The sequence below is a fragment of the Saccopteryx leptura genome, chromosome 3, assembly GCF_036850995.1.
Source record: "Saccopteryx leptura isolate mSacLep1 chromosome 3, mSacLep1_pri_phased_curated, whole genome shotgun sequence".
Taxonomy (NCBI): domain Eukaryota; kingdom Metazoa; phylum Chordata; class Mammalia; order Chiroptera; family Emballonuridae; genus Saccopteryx; species Saccopteryx leptura.
This window is the reverse complement of record NC_089505.1, coordinates 249,709,890-249,727,047: the sequence shown is the minus strand read 5'-3', so window position 1 is coordinate 249,727,047 and position 17,158 is coordinate 249,709,890. Positions and strand designations below refer to the sequence as shown.

The following is a 17,158-nucleotide window of genomic DNA, read 5'->3' as shown; positions in this document are numbered from 1 at the left end:
AAGAAGAACACTGTTTTGAAAAAAAAAAAAAAAAAGGTGATTGTAATTCAAGCTTTTAAATTAAGTCACAGAAGTCCCTACCTAATTATATCATGAAAACAAGTGCCTGCTTAGGAAAGAGAAGATTGTGTGGATTTATTCTTGTTTACTACTTTCAATCAGCCCCGCTTCATTTTTTTTATTATTATTACATAAGAGGCAGGGAGGCAGAGAGATAGCCTCCCGCATGCAAGCCAATCGGGATCCACCCGGCAAGTCCCCTATGGGGTGATGTTCTGCCCATCTGGGGCCACTGCTCCAGTGCTTGGCAACTGAGCTATTTTAGTGCCTGAGGCAAGGCCATGGTGCCATCCTCAGCAACCCGGGCCAAGTTGCTCAAATGTGCCACAGCCACAGGAAGGGGAGAGAGAGAGAAAGAGAGAGAAAGAGAAAGAGAGAAGTGAGAGGGGGAGAGATGAAGAAGCAGATGGTCACTTCTGTGTGCTCTGACCAGGAATTGAACCTGGAACTTCTACATGCCAGGCCGACGCTCCACCACTGAGCCAACCAGCCAGGGCTCATTTGTTTTTCTTAAAATAATATAATTAAACCCACATAAAAAGTAAATTAAAGATTTCAATAATGAAACCAATTTACATTTAATTTTTAAGGATACATGGTAAGGGAAAACAGATGGTAAAAATAACCATGATTCACAAAATTTGAGTGATACCCCATTACTAACCTTCTTGACCCCAAATGTGAAGAGGGGGCCAGCCAGTCAGTGAGGAAATAGTGTTCAGAAGCCGATGTGAGTGGAACCTGCTGGGAGGTGCTGAGAGACAGGCAAAAAGTAACCAAAAAGCACAGTTCTTGCCTTTAGAAAATTTACAACTAAGCCTAAATATCTGTACAAATTACATGGATAAATTTACATTGACTTTCTTGCCTTGACCTGTTTTCTTGCCTTTGAAAAGGGGAGTGAACTAAGAGGTAAGGAGAAGGAAAAGTGCAGGTCCTCAGTGAGCAGATCTCTGAAGAATTAGAGCCCTTAGCTGTCTTCAGAACAGGAGGATTAACAAGACAAACTTTCAAAACATAAACCTGAGCTTGTCTCCTGAACTTTTTCTAGTCTTTCTGTTTTCATCTATAAGGAGAATAGGAGCAATACTGCTGCTTTGCAGGGTGGTTGAGAAATCAAATAAGATACAATATATAAAGTGTTTAACACAGGTTTGGGCAAATAACAAGAGTTCAGATAAACAGTAGTCTTTATTATTATAAATGATGCATAGTGGCTAATATCCATTTCACGTCTAGTGTGCTCTGCATGGAATGTTTCTGACTCTCCCCTCTGGCATGGGTGGCTCAACTGGCTACGCAGGGAGTGGCATGTACAACTCTATCACATCAGTCACTTTCTTCTTGGGTTTGATCCAAAGGCTTACTCAGCACTCTGCCCCTGATGGAAGGGTGTGGTGGGGCTGGGAGGTGAGAAGGTGAAGAATCCTGCCAAGTCCGGTGAGGATCAAGACCAGAAGCGGCCCTTAGCCAAGCTAGAGCCAGTGCAGGCTTTGTACGTTTTGGGACTGAGGAGCCCTGTGTGTGGCAGGCTGGTTGATATCCCAAATAGAACACATGAGTGTTTTTATTTTTATTTTTTAATTTTATTTATTCATTTTAGAGAGGAGGGGGGGAGAGAGAGATGGGGGAGGAGCTGGAAACATCAACTCCCATATGTGCCTTGACCAGGCAAGCCCAGGGTTTCGAACCGGCGACCTCAGCATTTCCAGGTCGACGCTTTATCCACTGCGCCACCACAGGTCAGGCCACATGAGTGTTTTTAATGAATCCTGTGAAGTTTGGCTAACTCTGGGATTAGGAATATTATGCACCTGGTTTTTTTGTTATTGTTGTTTTTTTTGGCACCTGGTTTTGAAATGAAATACTGTTTTAAAACAAAGGACAATACATTAGCTCATTAGCTAGTTCAGACCACTCTATAATAGAAGAGGTAATAAGCAACCCCCAAAGGAAAAAACCCTAGTGAAATGACAAATGCTGCATTATCTTGGGAAGTAAAAAAAGGATAAATGGTGGTATTCCTGTCTCCTGCCCACATCAGTGATGGAAGGAAGTGAGGGAAGATAGGACTATTCAAGAGAATTAAGGATAAATAGATGGAAAAAAAGGACTGGTCTTGGAATCAGGGAACTTCAGATGAACAGTGCCACCATAGAGAAAAGTTAAATTATTTTTGTGCATCTGATTAAGATTTGACTTGGAAATATAACTGTAAAGTGGAGATCTTGAGATGAATCTGAATATATATGAACCAATCTGTACATGGCTTAGATTGGTACAGAAAGAATATATACAGAAAGAACTGGTACAGAAAGAATATATATTTGTACAGCTGGCACACGAATGTGTTTTGAATGAGTAAATGAATATTAAAGAGAAAGACTGCAGGGTGTAGAACTTAGGGCCATGATTTCCTAACTTCATTGTGATAATATATATATATTTAGCTAGAGAGATAGACAGAGAGAGGGACAGGGACAGATAGTGACAGACAGACAGGAAGGAGAGAGATGGGAAGCATCAATTCTTCGTGGTGGCACCTTAGTTGTTCATTGATTGCTTTCTCATGTGTGCCTTGATGGGGTGGGGGGGGGGTACAGCCAAGCCAGTGACCCCTTGCTCCAGCCAGTGACCTTGGACTCAAGCCAGCGACCATGGGGTCATGTCTATGATCCCACGCTCAAACCAGTGACCCCACTCTCAAGCTGGTGACCTCAGGGTTTCAAACCTGGCTCCTCTGCATCCCAGTCTGATGCTCTATCCAGTGCACCACTGCCTGGTCAGGCGAAAAAACATTTTTTTTACTTGAAAATGTTTTGATAGAAATTAAATAGAAAACCCAGCATCTCATATCTGAAGGGGAATGAGAAGGAAGCCTGGGGACATTGAACTCTAAGCTCTAAGAACACGGGCCATTAATAAGTGGTGAATTAATTTATTTCACTCTTTAAAGTCAGAAGTTAGACCCACATGCAGGTGCCCTGGAAGCTGGAAGCTGCCAGCTCGGGAGCTGAGAGGCCACCCGGTCTGTACTGCCGCTAGTACCACCTAGTGGCAGCCAGGAAGATGTGTAAGCATCTTTTTAAAAATTCAGTTTGAAAAGTCACAAAAGCACACATCAATAAAACTCATTGTTAAAAACAATTAAAAAATACACAGGAATTCAGAATAGATTGTCAAGGTCTCTCAATTCCCTCTCCCTATCCCAGCTCTCTTCCTATTTGTAGTGGCTGGCCTTTGCTGTTCATGTCCTCAAAATCCCAGCCTCTCTTATTCTTTCTGTCTCTGCCTCTGCCTCTGTCTCTCTCTCAATCTTTCTCTCTCTCTGCACTTAGTTCTTAAAAGCATACTACATATCATGGGGCGATATATTTTTGCTTAACAGGTATCTTTAGACTTATTCCCCAGCACAGCAGAAACTGTCACCAGTGGGCCCAGACACTACAATCTGCTCACAAGTTCAAATGTCAGGTCAGCTGTCAAAATCTGACTGGAAGAGTTATGTGGGCATTAAAAATCTCTTCCCTTGGATGAGACTGGCCTCAGACTGGCCATAGCCATGATCACTTTCCCTGCCTATTCGGCCCCTAAGTTGTTCCCTGTCTGAGAAAGGGCCCTCTACCTCTCCATCCTGTGGCCGAAACTGGCAATGGGCCATCTGGGTCCAAGCTTCCAACTCTCCCGTCTTCTCAGAGTCTGTTCCACCTCAGAGAGCTCTCTTGTTTCCACGCAGACCTGTGTGCCCCTGCATGCCATTGTCTGGCTTTAGCATCCTTATTCCTCAACATTGCACTGCTTCAGTACTCCTCTCTCTGCTTCCAAACTGCCAACAGAGAGGTTACTCTATAACACACAAATCATTCTGTCATTTTATGCTTAAAAGATCCCTCCAGCTCCCATTTTCTGTGGAACAAAGCCCAAACTGCTCAGCAGGTCTGCACAGCTCCTCCTGGTCTGGTCAATGCCTTTCTCCTGCCCCACTATTCCCTTCACTCCAGCAGCACAGAGTCCCTTCTTCCAGAGTGGATCGTGTGCCTTCTTATGCCAATACCCTGCAGCACTTTCTTGGTGCCTGAAATGTGCTTTCTCTTTTGTTCTCTTGATTAGATTTTACTCATTTGTCAAGATGCAGCTCAAATATCATCTATGAAACTGCCTCCAACTCCAGCAGGCTCCTCCTCGATCCTTTCATGTATTTGATATCCCCTTCTATTGTAATACTTACCACATTTTATTGCAATTACTTACCAATAGGCAATCTGAATACTTATGGTATTATACCCTCACCACTTCCTGCCCCACAGAGCAGCTGGCACTCGAATGTGTTTTGAATGAGTAAATGAATATTAAAGAGAAAGACTGCAGGGTGTAGAACTTAGGGCCATGATTTCCAAACTTCATTGTGATAAGGATCAATCCTAGGTGCTTATTAAAATGTGGATGCTTTGGATTTACTCTCAGAGTTCACCTAATCTGGAAGGTCAGAAAACGTGCAGCACAGGAACCTGCCTTTTAACAATCATCCCGGATCATTCTGATGACCCGTGAGAGGCCGCCCCTAGAATGGAAAGAAAATTATATGGGGAAAAAAAGAAGGCAAAAAAACCCCACTTTTGTTCCTCGAACTGGTATGCATTGAAGAATTTGCTTATGCCCACGGAAGATCCATGAGGGGGTTGTTCTTTGTACCCCCGAGAATAAGTACGTGCCAGCCCACGTCTGAGAAGGCCATGCTGAAGTGAATTCCGTGAAGACTCTAAAGAAGCATCAAGATCTACATACAAGGGCTGAACTGTTCCTTTGTCAGAACAAGTGTCATCCGCTCCCATATGTTTATTTTGTTAGCATAGTCATTATTTAGCCAGGCCCAAGCTGTTTTCATTAATATATTGCATTTGTGTCAAGCTTCTCTTTGGATGTTCTCCAAGCATTTTAGCAGCTTTAAGCTTGTCTTCCCCCATTCCCTGAGGGAGGAACAAGCACAAGTTTACGCCAACTCAACTCGTTAGAGAGGCATTTCTCAAGAACATCTCCCCGTGCCAGATGCGGGCGGAGGGGAGAGGGAGATAATTCCCAGCCCCTCCCTTCTGTGCTGTCTCATTTTCCCCACCCACCCTGCCAAATGCTCAGTGTTATCTTCAGCAGGTGGCTCCCACCTCTGCCTTCAAATAGGCTCACACAAGTTTCCTCCCAAGATACATCAAGTCTGAAAAGATGCACAGGTTCTAGGTAATGCAGGGCTTCCAGGGCCCACACTGGCCAAAGTGAAGACTACACAATTAACCGACCAGATTTTGCAGAGACAGTGGAAAACATGGCTTAGGCTCTGGTTTAGAAGACAGAACCTTTAGGCATCAGATGTCCACCAGGTTCAGAGTTCCAGTTCTCCCAGAAGTCCAGGGGCTCCAACCTTCGCCACATGCATCGGCCTGGCTGTGTCCTGACTCCTTATGCCTGTTCCTTTCCTTCTGGTGAAGCCGCTCTCAGCTCTCTGGACTCTGCTTTCCTCAAACCTAAAGTGGTCAATCCCATTTCGGATTTAGGTTCTGCTTTGACTCCATACTCTCTAGGCTCCTCCTTCTCAATCACAGTTTCCTTACCACTCTTCAGCTTCACGACTCCAGACTCAGTGAAGACACCATGGCAGGACCAAAGCCAGACACGCATAACAAAGCAGGCTATCCCAGGAAGACATAGAACTCTTTCTTCTCTGATGGCTTCTGAGGAATATTGACTCTTGTCAGTTTCCCAGAAGGATGGATGGATGTGAAGGAAAGGGGAGAGAACCACACTTCAGCTGCCTCTGGGTCAGCCTGCTCAGTGGAGTGCCCTCTGAAATTATTCCCTGATGCTTTGTGCAGATGGTTGCAGCGGACAGCTTGATTTCATGCCTCATGGGCCACTTCGCATTAGTGTCTTCAGGTTGTTTTTCTTCTTTTAAGTAAATACACAGTTGAAAAAATAACTCTGTGAGTGTGTGTGTTATGCATATGGATTGTATAGTTTTTTTATTTTTGTATTTTTCTGAAGCTGGAAACAGGGAGAGACAGTCAGACAGACTCCCGCATGCGCCGGACCAGGATCCACCTGGCACGCCCACCAGGGGGCGACGCTCTGCCCACCAGAGGGCGATGCTCTGCCCCTCCGGGGTGTCGCTCTACCACGACCAGAGCCACTCTAGCGCCTGGGGCAGAGGCCAAGGAGCCATCCCCAGCGCCCGGGCCATCTTTGCTCCAATGGAGCCTCGCTGCAGGAGGGGAAGAGAGAGACAGAGAGGAAGGAGAGGGGGAGGTGTGGAGAGGCAGATGGGCGCCTCTCCTGTGTGCCCTGGTCGGGAATCGAACCCGGGACCTCTGCACGCCAGGCCGACGCTCTACCACTGAGCCAACCGGCCAGTGCCGGATTGTATAGTTTTATGAGTTTTAATGCCTATATAGATTCATGAACCACCTCCATGATCAGGCTACTGCACAGTTCTGTCACCCAGGAAACTTCCTCCTGCTGCCCCTTTGAGCACATCCACATTCTGATTTAAGGCCTTCCTCTCATAAAAATCACCCAAGAAAGGTAAACCTCCACAGAAAGACTGCCTGTGTTCAATCTTTGAAGAAACTTGTCATTCAGGGTTGTAGTGCATCTACAGTGTGAGGACAAATTCCCCTGCTCTCAAGTCCTAAGTGTGTCCTTGGGTTGTCTTCTCAGACAAGCTGGCTGCGCTCTTCCCTCCTACCCAGGCAAGCATGAGTTACTATCTCAGGAGAAACATCCTTGTCCTGAATGAGAACCTGATGATTTGAACTTACATTCATGATACCCATTCATTTCAGTTTAGCTAATATGAGGCTGAAATCATTAGGCTGTAACCATGAAAGTTCTGAAAATAAACTCAGTGTGGTCAAATTCATCACATTTATTAAATCTCAATACATAATCATCTAGATTTGGGGAAATAAATAATACCAAGTGCATGCACACATTTCTACTCCACAACAAATCACAAACTGTGATAAACTGTGAGAAGAGAAGATTTTAGCTGGGTTTTAACTTGGAAAAAAGTTAGTATTTAGAAAAAATATATATATTTTTTTGCTAATAAAGATGAAGGAGAATCCAGATGTTTCAGCTTTGAGAAAATTGCAGTGTTCCAATGTTCAACTTTTCTGAGTATTCAAAACTATTCTTGTCAAATAATTCTGACATTTCAAATTCTGCTTCAAACGATGAGGGAGGTTTCTCAGGGGCAGGAAGAATGGCCTTCTCAGCAAGAGGGAAACATCAGCTTTGGGCTGTCAGAGATCAAGGTTTGCTGACTTCTAGAGGAGGATAGGGTGTTGGAGTTATTTGGGTTTTTATTCTGCCTTCTTCATTCATACTATCAGTATGACCTTGGGCAGACAGCCCAACCTTTCTGAGCTTAGTGTCCTCACTTTAACAATGGAAATCATATATCATTTATAGAGTGATTTACAGCAGTGGTCCCCAACCCCCGGGCCGAAGACCGGTACCGGTTTGTGGGCCATTTGATACCGGTTCACAGAGAAAGAATAAATAACTTACATTATTTCTGTTTTATTTATATTTAAGTCTGAATGATGTTTTATTTATTGATTTTTAGAGAGAGGAGAGAGAGAGAGAGAGAAGGGGGAGGAGCAGGAAGCATCAACTCCCATATGTGCCTTGACCAGGCAAGCCCAAGGTTTTGAACCGGCAACCTCAGTGTTCCCGGTTGATGCTTTATCCCACTGCACCACCACAGGTCAGGCTGTTTTATTTTTAATAAATGATCAGATTCCCTCTGTTACATCCATCTAAGACTCACTCCTGACGCTTGTCTCGGTCACGTGATACATTTATCTGTCCCACCCTAAAGGCCGGTCCGTGAAAATATTTTCTGACATTAAACCAGTCTGTGGTCCAAAAAAGGTTGGGGACCACTGATTTAGAGGACTTAATGAGACAGTATATATAACATGTCTGCCACACAAGAGACACTCAATGAATGTGATTTTTTTTTTTTTTTTTTTTTACAGGTACAGAGAGAGAGTCAGAGAGAGGGATAGATAGAGACAGACAGACAGGAACGGAGAGAGATAAGAAGATTCAATCATCAGCTTTTCGTTGCAACACCTTAGTTGTTCATTGATTGCTTTCTCATATGTGCCTTGACCATGGGCCTTCAGCAGACCGAGTAACCCCTTGCTCAAGCCAGCGACCTTGGGTCCAAGCTGGTGAGCTTTGCTCAAACCAGATGAGCCCGCACTCAAGCTGGCGACCTTGGGGTCTCAAACCTGGGTCCTCCGCATCCCAGTTCAACGCTCTATCCACTGCGCCACCGCCTGGTCAGGCATTAATGTGATTTTTGCCTTTCCCTTTTAATCCATCCCTCTGCCTCTAAAGAGAGCCCCACTCCAACTAGCTCAGTCAGAGTTTGTTATTTTTTAAGTGCATAAGAGAAAAGAAAGATGGTTTAATCTGTCTCCTAACTCATCCAATGACTTTAAATAGGAAATAATGTCTTAGGACTAACTTAAAACATTTATTTATTTAGGAGTTTCACTTTAGGATCCTCAGTAGAAAAAGAGAGTAGCTGGTCAGGGCTCTCCAGATTTTGTAGATCAGGAATGTCTAAATTATGCTGAGGTATACAACAACTTTTGAATAACCCCAAATCTTAGTAGTAGTGTTTTACAATAGTTTCTCATTCAGCCCTCCCAAAAAAGATGGAGTGATATAGCATGGAAGGAAGGAAGGATGGATGGATGATGGATGGATGGGTAAGTGACAAAGCAATCAGCAAACTGTTCATTGTGAAATCCAGATGATGAGGATGTGAATGTTTTCTGTACAGTTCTTTCAACTTTTCTGTATATTTCAACATTGTTCACAATAAAATGTTGGTGAGAAAAGTTTATTCCGCACTTTTGCTACAGGTCTGACAAAGGTTGGCTAGGTTCCTGCTCCATAGTTTCTTACCCCAGGACCCAGGATGATGGGTCATCTTGAAAGTGGCTGGTTGTCATGGCAAAGGGAAAGTATGTTCTGCCAAGTATTGCACAGAGAGTTAGATATTTCAGCCTGCTCACAACTCACTGGCCAGAGATACTCTCACAGGACCTAGCCCCAGGCCATGAAAGTGCAACCCTATCACATGCATAGAAAGGGGAAGGCTGGAAACATTGGGTGGGCAACACAAACAATTACCCTGACAGAAAGAAATTATTTCAAAGAACAACACATCTGATACCACTGTCATTAATAATACTGGTGTGAGAAGGCAGAGTCACTTACAGCAATGTCAGTAGGAGAATTCAGGAGCTTTTTCCCTCTCATCCACTTGCCTGCTTTTGGACACCTTTAAAGGGAGCAGAACTAACTCCCTAAAAGCTAATATATTCCAAACTTCTCCATGACTGGTTTTTCAGCCAGTCAGCCAGCCAGACAGCCAGACAGCCAGCCAGACAGCCAGACAGCTCTTTCTAGAATCTCATCACCTTACTGAGTCAGCTCATTTTCACCATCAGTAAGAACACGTGGATGCTGGCCAGAGAACTTAAGCAGAGCAGAAGTTAGATGGAGGCTGATGACACTTTTGAGAAATGGGGAAATAAAATATTTGAGTAAACAATATGTCACAATTATTCATAACTCAGTATTTTAGAGGAGTCAGGGAAGCCTTCATAGCTGAGGTGACATTTAAGCTGGCACTTGAAGGCATTTGCTAGCTAGAAAATGGAGCAGAGCCTTCCAAGTGGAGGGAACAGGCTGTGCAGTAGTGAGGAAACTCTTTTGGCTTGCTCTGTCTGGAGGAGAAGCACCAATTCGCCATGGCCAGAGTCTAGAGTGCCTGCCAGGATACTCTGAAAGCACTAGGGGAGAACTAAAACTATGGTTGTCATTTTCCTTGGTTAGCAAATGGGAAATGGAATACTATACTTACCAAGGAAAAATTTTACTTAATCACATCTAGTGCTGTAACAGCAGTTAGTATGACGTCAAAGAGAAAAGGTCATCTTCAAGTAATTGCTTGGAGAGTACTACAGGTTTCCTTACCGAACACTGAGTTTCTGGAAATTGAATACTTCTGTTCATGCACAATAAGTTTGAAGTTGCATATATGCAGTGGTGGAGTTCAAATAATTTAACAACCAGTTCTCTGCCCTAATGACCTTTTTAAGTATAAAAAATGATATACCAAAAGGTAGTTTATAATTTTATGCATTTAATACTTATATAAGAACAATAAAAGAGATACACAAAACTAGATTATGTTATAAGAGTTTTAAAATATTCATGAAAAAATATTAAATAATACCTGACAAAAAACAATAAAATTGTTATTTAAGATATTTCCAGTGACAGCTTGTCACTACTTGGTTGTTTGGCACGTTTTCTCTTTATGCTATATGTTTGTTTACTGAAGTGACAAACGTGAGAGAATTTTAAAAGGTAGTATTTCATCAAAAGTACAATGAGTTTTATGAAATGAATAAATAAATATTATAAGCATAGTTTCACTAAATTTTGTTCACCTATGGACAGAATGAACATTACTATGGGTGCTTAGAATACACTGTTGCACAGATGAACGTTAAAAAAAAAAAAAGGAATGTAAATTTGTGATTTCCACATTGAGCAACTGCCCAGGCACCCACCTTAGAGAATCCTGATTATAAGTGCCATTTTAACAACCAGTTCGCCGAACTCAATAAAAAATTAGGTATTGGTTTTTTTTTAAAGAATTATTTTATTTTTATTTTTTTACAGAGACAGAGAAAGAGAGTCAGAGAGAGGGATAGACAGGGACAGACAGGAACGGAGAGATGAGAAGCATCAATCATTAGTTTTTCGTTGTGTGTTGCAACACCTTAGTTGTTCATTGATTGCTTTCTCATATGTGCCTTGGCCATGGGCCTTCAGCAGACTGAGTAACCCCTTGCTCGAGCCAGCGACCCTGGGCTCAAGCTGGTGAGCTTTTGCTCAAACCAGATGAGCCCGTGCTCAAGCCGGCAACCTCGGGGTCTCGAACTTGGGTCTTCCGCATCCCAGTCCGACACTCTATTCACTACACCACCTCCTGGTCAGGCTAGGTATTGGTTTTGCTGAACCAGTGCCAACTGGCTGAATCCCATCACTGTAGATATGCTTTTAATATATCCACAGTCATTTTATTTGGAAAAAGCAACTGATCTACAAGGCTGCAAACAATTCAAGGCAAAACCATCAGGTTAAAAAAAAATCACAGGAAAATGGGTACAGAATAAAGTCATTTTAAATGAACTGTGTCAGGAGGAACATGATGGGGGGAAGAGAAAGAAGGTACTTCTCATGTGGCATCTTATTTAACCTCAACACACTTTGTGACATGAATAATATTACCATCATTTTCATATGAGAAAACCGAAGAGCAAACAGATTTCTTATAAAATTAGCTGTTTAAACTGGAGCCTTAGTTTTAAACTTCTGAAGGTTTTCCTCCTCTGTAAAATGAAGATATGTCATGTGCTGCCTACCTCACAGACTTGTCAGAAAGATGAAAAGAAATAACAGAATTTGGGACATCATTCTTTTTTGTTGTTTGTTTGTTTTGTTGTTGTTTCACTTAGTTGTTTGCTCACTGGTTGCTTCTTTTTTATTGATTTTAATTTATTGTGTTTACGTAGATTCTAGTGTCCCCCCTGAATGCATCCCCCCTCCTCCGTGTTTCCCTCAACATCTCCCTTGATCCCCTCCCTCCAGGATTATCCCATCCTATCATTCCCTTTCCCTCTGTCCACTTTCTCTCTGGTCCCTTTGATCCCACCTCTGTCTCTATTCCATTCCTCAGTTCACATTGTTCATTGGATTCCTCAAATGAGTGGCATCATATGATATTTTTCTTTCTCTGCCTGGCTTATTTCACTCAACATAATAGTTTCCAGGTCCATCCATGTTGTCACAAAAGGTAATATTTCCTTCTTTTTCATGGCCCCATTGTGTATATGTACCACTGCTTTTTAATCCACTCATCCACTGATGGACATTTGGGCTGTTGGAACAGCATTCTTGACCTTCCCCAGATTTTAAGTTCTCTGATTCTGTCCTGATGTTTGCATATTATTTGAAACTGGATCTATAAAAGAGACTTAATGAAGCTTATTTATGGAGATAGTCTTTTCCTAGCATATCTTAAAACATACTACTCCAAACTATTTATTTATTTTTCTTTTTCTTCTCCTTTTTTTCATTAAGTGAGAGGCAGGGAAGCAGAGATAGAATCTCACATGCTCTGCCTGTCTGGGCCCCTGCTAAGTTGCTCGGCAATTGAGTTATTTATTTTAGGGCCTGAGGGGAGGCCATGGAGCCATCCTCAGCACCTTGGGCCAACTTTGCTCCAACCATTTGAGCCATGGGGGAGAGGAATAGAGAGAGAAAGGGAAAGAGGGGTGGGGGAAAGGAGTGGAGAAGCACATGGTCGCTTGTCCTGTGTGCCCTGACTGGGAATTGAACCCAAGACTTCCACATGCCGGGCCGATACTCTACCACTGAGCGAACTGGCCAGCACCTATTTTTATTTTTCTTAAGTGAGAAACAGGGAGGCAGAGAGACAGACTACTGCATGTGCCCTAACTGGGATCCACCCAGCAAGCCCCCTATGGGGTGATGCTCTGCCCATTTCAGTTGCTTGGCAACTGAGCTATTTCAGCACCTGAGGGGAGACCATGGAGATATCCTCAGCGCCTGGACCAACTTGCTCCAACCAAGCCATAGCTACGGGAGGGGAAGAGAGAAGGGAGAGGTGGAGGGGTAGAGAAGCAAATGGTTGCTTCTCCTGTGTGCCCAGACTAGGAATCAAACCCAGGACATCCGAATACCACTGAGCCAACCAGCTAGGGCCCAAACTATTTATGTTTAAATAATTAAATATTGTTTCTAGATGCATTCTTTTCTGTTTAGTATAAAAAAAGAGCACAAACTTTCGCCATTATTTCAAATCCATGCATGGAATATCTTAGGGAAATAAGTTTTGTTCCTTTAAATGCCTTCAGCTTTCCTCTTGGTATTTTTAATATTTTTTCTTGGAAATGTACTGAAAATATGTGTGAAACTATTTACTTATTTATTTATTTTTACAGAGACAGAGATAGATAGGGACAGACAGGAACAGAAAAAGATGAGAAGCATCAATTATCAGTTTTTCTTTGTGACACCTTAGTTGTTCATTGATTGCTTTCTCATATGTGCCTTGACCGTGGGCCTTCAGCAGACTGAGTAACCCCTTGCTCAAGCCAGTGACCTTGGGTTCAAGCTGGTGAGCTTTGCCCAAACCAGATGAGTTCGTGCTCAAGCTGGCGACCTCGGGGTCTCAAACCTGGGTTCTCAGCATCCCAGTCCAACACTCTATCCACTGCACCACCACCTGGTCAGGCTGTGTAAAACTATTCTAATGGTTTTGCATACATTCACTTATTTTAATTTTCACAATCATTCTACAACATAAATACTATTATTATCTCTATTTTCCAAATGATAAAATTGAAGCACAGAGATGTTAAGTGATTTGCCTAAGGTCACACAGTAAGTAGCTGAGCCAGGATTTGAATTGAGGGATCTTGGCTCCAGAAGATAAAGTCTTAAACACTGACATAACAGATCATCCTCCTAAATGAATCAGGGTCATTATTATGTAAATCTTTTTTTTTTTTTTCTCTCTCTCTAAGGAGAGAGAGAAAGAGAGAGAGAGAGAGAGAGAGGCAGGAAGGGAGAGAGATGAGAAGCATCAACTCATAGTTGTTGCACATTAGTTGTTCATGGATTGCGTTCTCATACATGCCTTGACCAGGGGTTCCAGCCAAACCAGTGACCCCTTGCTCAAGCCAGCGACCTTGGGCTTAAGCCAGTGACCATGGGGTCATGTCTATGATCCCACGCTCAAACTGGCCACCCCACGCCCACACTGGTGAGCCTGTGCTCAAGCCACTCTATCCATTGCACACCACTTGGTCAGGCTTTGTATATCAATTTTTATTTGATACCCACAGAAACTACTGTGATTTAGTACAGAATTGTGTCTCTAGAGTCCCTATCTATACTACTCACAAATATTAGGGGATATTTCAAAATGAATATGAAATGATAAAAAAAAGCATTTGATTTTTTTAATTAAACAAGATCATCAGAAAAGCAAACAACAAGTCAAAGAAAATTGTTCCATTATGCAAATGAGATGCAAAACTGACTTTTATTTCATTGGTGAAAATGCACTATACAAATGACTGAAAGTACTGGAGTATCTGCACATTCCCTGATTCCCTAATTTTTGTGAGCAGTGTATTATAATTTTTGACTTACTTTATCTGCTTTTTATCTTCTTTTCTTTGTCATCTGCCTGTGAAAAAGTTTATTTTCAGCATATCTACCTCTACAAATTCCCTTCTTTCCTCTAATTATTCCAATTTTCTGAAAGCCAGATCATCCTATATGTTAGAACTGTCTCAAAAATAAGAGTCATGAAGTTTTGAGAGAAGACACACAGCCTTCAGTGAATGAACTTTGTGATATCCGTGACACCAACTCCATTCAGTAAAGGGATCTTTATTTTTTTTGGCAGGTTTTCTGTGCTCAGCTGTGATCCAGACAGTTTAGATGGCCGGGTAAGTGACTTCTCAATAAGCGAGGAGTCACAAAATATAAATTCAAGGCATTTCTACTCTTCCACCTGTTCCGAAGTGGTTTAGTCACCAACATAATTAGAAGGATGGCCTTGTTCCTCAAGCTTCTGGGTAGCCATCCGATGCTTCGAAGTAGAGAGATATGGCTACAACTTGTATAAAAATAGCCTTTCCAGATGGCCAAGGGGCAAAGTTACAACTCAGCAGCTTGATATAGCTGAGCACTCAAATTTTGGAGGAGGAGAGCTATGCGAGAAGTAGCCAGAGACACTGGGCTGGAGGCCAATCATAAGTGGAACAGTATATGCCAAGAGAGATCACTTAACGTGGCAGATTAGCTGTTAAGATTTCCTGTTTACTTCATCTCCATCTCCTCCCCACCTCTCTTGGTTCAGTCTTACCTCTTAGTCCCAAGGAAAAACACGCACCCCCTCCCCACTCACACACACACACAAAAATTTTTTAAGGCATATACTAAATAAAGGTAAGAATCATAAATCTTAGAATGCTTTAGAAATCTCCTAGCTTTACTTCTTGTTTTGGACCCAAGCAAACTGAGACATAGAAAAGTGAAATGAGCACTTTGGCTGGACCAGCCTCTTCGTGGGACTCAGTTGCTCCAGCTTCCTGTCCAGGGCTCATCCTCCAGCTCCTCTGTGGGACAGTATGTGCCGTGACACTGGGCCACATTTCCCCCAGCTATTCCATGAATCATTCCAAACTCAAAAATCGAAGCCTCTAGGTTGTTTCTTCTTTTTTTAAAGGCCAAGGAAATATTGCAAAAGCTATGAAATTGCTTCCATTTCTCCAAACAAATACTAAAGCTCTGCTTGAAACCTCTTGTTTCAAAAATGAAAATATTTACTAGTCAAATACTTCAGTGGATTAAAATAGTTTTTATATTTCCCTACTTACTAATCACTCCATTTCTGCTGGATATTCTGGAAGACAATTTAAGCCACTGTCTGTGTAGTAAATACATTGTTTTAAATATCTCAGTGTCTGTTTCAATAATTGAGGGTTGGCTTTTAAAATAACAGTGATTAGGAATGGGTTAATGTGTATTTTTATCAGCAGTTGTAATAGATACTATTATTTTCGGAAAACAAGCACACTAAGAAACATCCTGCTTTCCTAACCCCACTCATGACTAGCCCAAACCCAAAGCAGTGCTGTGCCCTGCTGGCAATATAGCCTCACTGCAGGTAGGCGGCAAAGGTGGAGAGTTTTGGTGTCAGTCTTCCAAATTCAGTTCTCCCGTAAACTAACTCTTTGTAATATTTCTGTTAACCTTGAGTATTCTCACATGAAGGCAGCGGTGGGATTCAAATAATTTTACAACTGAGTCTCTGCCCTTATGACCATTTTAAGTATAAAAAAATCAATATACCAAAAGGTAGTTTATTATTTCATGCATCTAATACTTAAATAAGAACAATGAAAGAGGTACACAAAACTAGATTGTTATAAGTTTTAAAATATTAATGAAAAAATATTAAATAATACCTAATAAAACAATAAACAATAAAATTGTTATATAAGATATTTCCATATTGCTTCTTGATTGGCGTCATCACTTGTAATTTTTTTCACCAATGGATGGGATACACAGGTGAATGTTAAAAAGAGTAAGGAATGTAAATTTGTGATTTCCACATTTGGCAGCTGCCCAGGAGCCCATCTTAGAGAGAACTCTGATTACAAGTGTCATTTTAACAACCAGTTCGCCAAACTCCCAGTTCGCCAAACTCAACAAAAAATTAGGTATCAGTTCTGCGGAACCAGTGCAAACCATCTGAATCCCACCACTGCATGAAGGGTTTATAAGTAGCAAAACATCAAACCACAAACTAACTTTTACCAACACAATAGGATTTGTGCTTCCCAGGTGAATAATGTTGCAAAGTAGTATGTTACATTTTAAAGTGTTATTTAGAAAATTAAAATTAATGGGGTGACATTGATCAATAAGAGTACATAGGTTTCAGGTAAAGATTTTGTTGTGTATCCATCACCCAAAGTCTATTCATTTTCTGTTACTGTATATTTGCTCACTTTTACCCCCCTCCTCCCAATTCCTCCCCATATGTTATTTTTCAAGAGGATGTTTCTTTCCTTCTTAGGGGTCAATACTCAAACTTTATGGAGAATGGGCTTTGTGCCAGGTAGCTCGTAGGGCCCTGGGAGCAGGCATGGAAGTGTCTGCACATACTACCACAGAGAGAAGACAGAGACAAATGCTTTTTAAAATTTTTATTTTTTTGTTTGTTTCATTTTTCCGAAGCTGGAAACGGGGAGGCAGTCAGACTCCCGCATGCGCTCGACAGGGATCCACCTGGCATGCCCACCAGGGGGTGATGCTCTTCCCATCTGGGGTGTTGCTCTGTTGCATCCAGAGCCATCCTAGTGCCTGAGGCAGAGGCCACAGAGCCATCCTCAGTGCCCGG

At 42.2% G+C, this 17,158-nt stretch overlaps 1 protein-coding gene across 1 annotated transcript in view; it reads right to left on the bottom strand.

The window, feature by feature from the left end:
- C1D (C1D nuclear receptor corepressor) overlaps positions 1-17,158 on the bottom strand; it is a 495,080-nt gene that overhangs the window by 234,354 nt on the left and 243,568 nt on the right. The window lies entirely within an intron of this gene.